The sequence below is a fragment of the Panthera uncia genome, chromosome X (genome assembly GCF_023721935.1).
Source record: "Panthera uncia isolate 11264 chromosome X, Puncia_PCG_1.0, whole genome shotgun sequence".
Taxonomy (NCBI): Eukaryota; Metazoa; Chordata; class Mammalia; order Carnivora; family Felidae; genus Panthera; species Panthera uncia.
In genome coordinates, this window is record NC_064817.1 from 27,752,356 (window position 1) to 27,758,512 (window position 6,157).

The window sequence follows — 6,157 nt, forward strand, 5'->3', positions numbered from 1 at the left end:
CTCTCAATTCTATTCCACTGTCTCACCTCATGACAGTATAATAGTTTTCATTACTGGAACTCTGTGGTAACTTTTGATATTGCAAAGTCAATCCTCCAAATTTGCTTCTCTTTTTCAACATTATCTTGCTTATACTGCATCACTTGAATTTCCATATGAAATTTAGGATCAGCTTGTCAAGTTTTTCAACAACAAAAAAGAAAGGGTTTTTATAGAGAACATGTTCAATCAGTAGATCCATTTTGGGGTTATTACCATCTTAAAAAGATTAAGTCTTCCAATTCATGATTATGGAGTATCTTTCCAATTACTTAGGTCTGGAAAGTGGATTCTCCCCTAGAACGTCCAGAAAGGAATGTAACTTAACCCTAATTTTATTCCAGTGAGGCCCATTTTGGACTTCTACACTACAAAACTGTCAAGTATGGAAAAAAATTGTCTTGTATAAATCACTGAGGTAATGATAATTTGTTCCAGCATCTATAGAAAGGTAATATACTTTTTATTCCCAGTGGTTAAGCATTTTCTTTCATAAAAAGTTGGATTTTGTCAAATGCTTTTTTGGCAGTTGTTTTGACATGTGGCTTCGGATCCTTTATTCTTTTAGTGAAGTGAAATAGATCATTGGTTCTCACTTTGAACAAACTTTGCATTCCTGGAATAAATTCCACTTGGTCATGGTCTATACTTCCTTTTTATATGTTGCTGTCTTCACTTTTCTAGTATTTTGTCTGAGATTTTTTCAAAAATTATATACTGTCATTTGTATTTACCTATTAGGTACATCAACCAGGTTTACTTCCTTCTTTCTTGCAAGTTATGATCTAGTTTCCCTTTCAATTCATCCTGGAGGACTTCCTGTATTTTGTAGGACTTATCTATGTAAATTTTCTGGGCACTTATCTAAGTATTAATTTCTCCCACTTTTTTTTAGTTTTGTTGGATAGAGAATTCTTGGTTGCTTTTTTTCTTTTCCATCACCAGTTGAACATGTTATCCCATTGTCTTCTGACCATCACGGTTTTTGATGAGTAAACAGCTGTTAATCAGATTGACAACTCTTTGTATGTGAGAGATACCTTCTCTCTTGCTGCTCTCAAAATGTGTCCATGTATGCATCTCTTTCGGTTTATCTTACTTTGAATTTGTTGGGCTTCGTCAGTGTGTAGTGTTTTCATCCAATTTGAAAATATTTCAACCATTATCTTTTCCAGTATCTTTTTTGTCCTTTTCTTTCTTCTTTTCGAATGTCCATTATGCATATCTTAATACAGTTGATGGTGTCTCATAGATTTCTTTTTTATTTGAGAGATCATGTGCATGTTCCTACAATGAGTGGGGGACAGGCACAGAAAGAAGGATAAAGAATCCCAAGCAGGGTCTGTACAGTCAGCTCAGAGCCCGATGTGCAGCTCAAACACACAAACCATGAGATCAAGACCTGAGGCAAAATCAAGAGTCAGAGGCTCAACCCACTGAGCCACCCAGGTGCCCACATGATGTCTCACAGGTTTCTGAGGCTCATTTCAATTTTCTTCATTTTTTTCTTTCTGTTGTTCACACTGGATTACATCAATTGTTCTAGCTTCAAGTTGGCTAATAATTTCTTCTAACAAATAACCTGTTCATCGTCTACAGTATTTTTAAGCCGTGTTTAAAATCAGTTTTAGGTTCACAGGAAAATTTAGTGGAATGTACAGATATTTGTAATGTACTTCCTTGCCCCTAAACATGTGAAGACTCTCCCATTATCAAGTGCCCCACCAGAGTGGTACAGTTGTTACAAGTAATGAACATACATTGCCACATCATTATCACCCAGAGCCCATAGTTTACCTTAATATTCACTGTTGCTCTTGTACATTCTATGGGTTTTGACAAAAACATAGTGATATGTATCCATTATTATAGTATCATACAGGGTCTATTCACTGCCCAAAAAATCCTCTCTGTTCTGCATCTTCATTCACTATCCCCACCCCAATCCCTGGCAACCACTGAAGATAGTACTGTCTCCATAGTTTTGCCATTTCCTGAATGTCATATAGGTCAAATTATATAGTATGCAGCCTTCCTTATGTACGGCAGGATGGCTCTAGGGGGCTGGAGTATTCACCTTCTGCCATATGCAAGCCTAGAACTGACTGGACTAGGTATTTCTCTTCCCTCAGGTCACTTAGGCTCTGGTTAGCTTCTTCTGAGGGCAGGCATTATCAATAAGAACAACGTGTCTCTGGCATAAATCAACAGGGTTACTTTTCCATTTCCCTGAAAAAATAGGAAGAGAATTATCTGTGATGTTTATGTGGGAAACTTGTAGAGCTCCTGGAGATAAATCCCACAAAATTTGGGGGAGGGAAGGAGACACAGTGAGCCTCCAAATTTCACCAACTACAGGTCAAGATTTCCTACCCCTGTGCTAGTTCCTGTGATAGTTTCCCCTCCTACGTCTCTACTCTGGTGAGCTTTGACTCCTTGTTTTTGCCTATTTTTCTCCAATAGTGGGAATAGTGGTTTTCCCTGTGTCTTTACCTCTTTTATGGATCCTAGAACAATTATTTTTCAACCTGTTTTTTTTTTCCCCCTTAGTAGGCGTTAGGACAAAATCGTGTCTTCCAGACTCCTTACATGCAGAATCCAGTATTTAACATTTCCATATTACTTTTTGACTCCAGAAACTCTCAAGTTTATTCTTTTTCATGTCATTTCTAGCTCTTTTTTAATCTTCTCTTTTGGTGAGACATGTTCCCATAGTTTTCTTTTAAAGAGGAAGTTCCCCTCCCCCAGTCCTTTGAACACAGGTGAAATAGCTGATGTACATTTTTTTCTATTAATCCCAACACCTGGGCTTTAGAGGTAATTGTTGGCTTTTATTTTTTCTTCCTGGAGCATGGACTCTTTTTTTTTGCCCTCATCTAGTATTGGGTTTTTTTGAACACTTAATTCGCTGATCATCCTTGCTCAGGGACCATGCTAATCTTCTTTGTATCGTTCCAGTTTTAGTACATATGCTATGGAAGCAAGTCCTAGTAGTTTTCTTTTTAAACTGGGTATTTAATATAATGTGGCAACTCCAGAAATTAGATTGTATTCTTTCCCCAAAGTTGGCTTTTATGTCTATTTGCTATTTTTTTTAATGACTTTCTGAATTAATTCAAGACAGCTAACATTCTTTGTCACTTGTGGCCACTGAAGTCTCTCCTCAGCTTCTTACTGGCCAGCTAATGACTGGACAAGCATTTCCTTAAATTCCTGGAACCAACATATATTCCAGTCTTTCCTAAGAGGCTTTGTGTGTATGTTGGTGATACTGAAACTTATCAAGGTACTACTGTTTAACTCTTATCTTTACTTCCTGTGTTGGCAAAACCTTAAATTCAGCGTTAGGTTAGAGATTCCAATATTTTCCGGGTTCTCCTGTGCTGTGTACAGTTCTCAGCATATACAAAGTTCTATGCACGAGCATGGCCATTTTGACTCTGAGAAAGATACTGGAGATTTTTCAAAGCATCACATGTCTATCTTGTTTCCTGGATTTTACTTTCAAGCTTTGGAATTAGCCTATTGTTTTAACTTTTATCCTCTACTATAGGCAAGTGCAATGTCAAATAAGTACATTTTATTGTTTCCAGTATCTGGACCTCAAAGAAAGCTGTTAACATGGGGCACCTGGGTGGGCAGTCAGCTAAATGTCGGACTCTTGATTTCAGCTCAGGTCATGGATCTTGTGGTTGGTGAGATGGAGCCCCACGTCGGGCTCTGGGCTGACACTGTGGAGCTTTTTTGGGATTCTCTCTCTCTCCCTTTCTCTCTGCCCCTCCCTTGCTCACACTCTCTCCAAATAAATAAATAAAACTTTTTTGAAAAGGCTATTAACACTGTGTTAATTTTCAATGAGATCAAATAAAGAAAGCATTAAGGGTAAGGTCTTCCATGGGCAAACCGGACTGGGGAAAAACTAACAATTCTCTGGGAAGGTGGCTCTTAAGGAGCTCCACACTTATTCCTGCCCCCAGGTTGCTGGTTTTAAGAGTTACATCAGAAAAAGGAGTGGAGATTCACTGTTCTTACCAAGATTCCGTTATTATTTTTTAATAAACACTACCTGTATTGCTGAAAGCCTGTACTTCATTTGCAGAGTTTGGACAAAATTTGACACTGACAATGTTTTCCATGTTCTCATTATTTTCATGGAGAAGAGGAATTATGGTAGTGGCTCACCTGCAATTTTTGTTCAAGTCACCACCTAATTTTCCTATATTGATTTTTTTTTTAAGTCCAGAAACCTTGCTAAGCTTTTTAAACTCAAGTTGCTTTCAGAAGATTATATGGAATACACTAATAATAAAGACAGTTATGTTATTCCCTTTCCAATTCTGTTTTCTTTTTTTCAGCCTGAATGCACAGGTTAGTACTTCCAGTGTCATGACACAGAGATAGTGAAACTACTCTTCCTCCCTATATTCCATATCTCAGTAAGAAAGCTCTCAGTTTTGCCATAATCGTTCAGCAAAATACTCCTCTTGTCATCCCAGTTTACTCTAAATGTTTATCATCAATTATTTTTCTTAAATTTTGTTACTGTATCTTTTGAAATTATCATATGGTTTCCTTCGATTATTGCTATTTTAAATTACCTCGTACTGTAACTATACCAAAAACCATAGATGCATGGTTTTGACAGAGCCAGCTATAGCCAATGGTAAGTCAGCAGGCAGGGATAATGATGTTTTAGGGTTTTCAAATAATGATGTTTTAGGGTCTTCAAAGAATGTTTTAGTGTATCTGGATACACTTACTTCCTACAACATGCTTGAATAACACTGACAACACTGATTCAATGTAATGAAGCACTCTACTATCAACTCTATTAGGTGAATAGAAGTGAATAATTACAAGTGATTTCTGTCAAGTTTTAACTTTGTCCTAGCTTTTAAAACCTGTGGTGAATGAAAGTAAAGTTGTCAACATTAAAATGTTCAAATAAGCTCCAGTAACTTGTCTATCCCAGGGTTAAAGAGTATATACACTGTTGACAGCATGTCTCAGTGTGAATTCCACATCTGTCACTTAAAGGATGTCACTATGGTCATAGATTTTCTTTATTATATACTTCAAGTTTCATCCTGTACTAAAATACCAAGAGTATACTCAAAGAACTCTTTAAGGATTATGTATGTTAAGTGTATCAAATGCTTAGAAATGACCATGTTAATAGGAAATGTTAAAGAAGTGTATTTAATATTACATATTTTCTGTCTACTTTAAGTGTACTGCCTAAAACGTGGATGGGTTTTATCAGTGATTATTACTGTCCATTTCTACAACCACTATAAACCTGCAGTCTTATCTAATTAACAGTTAAGATACTGCTATTTAGATTACTAGTATATAATGTCCATCCTAAGAAATCAGAATTATAATTGGGAATTAGTTCCTCAAATCTTCTATCTGCGTCCACCTTTGACTACAAGCTCTCAAATCCTGTAATAATGAAAACTTTAGTTGATTATAGATACACGTTAGAGAATTTTCTATCTTGTTAAAACCTTAAAGATGCATATTTTACCAACATTTAGAATTTCATTCAAAAGTAAATATAGAACAGCTTTAAAAATAGTAGTATTTCATGTTTTGTTCTTACAATGGTAATTTCCTCTGTCTTAGTAACAACTCCCAGGTTACAAAGTAACTTCTTACCAAACGACTACTATAAATTATCCTCAAGAGCCATCCCTTCATAATCGTTAACACGTTTCATGCCAGTATATAAAAAGCAGAATATGGAAGTCAACAGTCCATTGCATTCATGATGCAGAAATCATACATGACATTTTGAATCATGCCAAGATGTCAAACGACATAAGTGACAATAAAGATGATGAGGGCTTTTTCGAGGTGAGAGAGCTTCAGAGAGAACATCAATGACTAGGTTCCATTCAAGGTTCACACACACAAAAAAAGATTGGTCAAAGTAAGTAACCCCAAGGTAGCACTTGAAATAGTGTTGGTAAACACACCCTGTTTACTCATTCTTTTCATCATTTTTTCTTTCATTCAGGAAACACTGGTAAGCTCTGGTTATCCAGGTGGTGTCAAAGATCTAAGAGAAAACAAGGGATGTAGTATCTTTCCACATGGAGAGGAGGTAGGTAGT

General features: G+C 36.4%; 1 non-coding gene across 1 annotated transcript; it reads right to left on the reverse strand.

The window, feature by feature from the left end:
• Positions 1–2,919: 2,919 nt before the first annotated feature.
• LOC125932437 (U6 spliceosomal RNA) lies at positions 2,920–3,023 on the reverse strand. The gene has a single exon (XR_007460608.1). It is a non-coding gene; the product is annotated as a U6 spliceosomal RNA (small nuclear RNA).
• Positions 3,024–6,157: the final 3,134 nt, after the last annotated feature.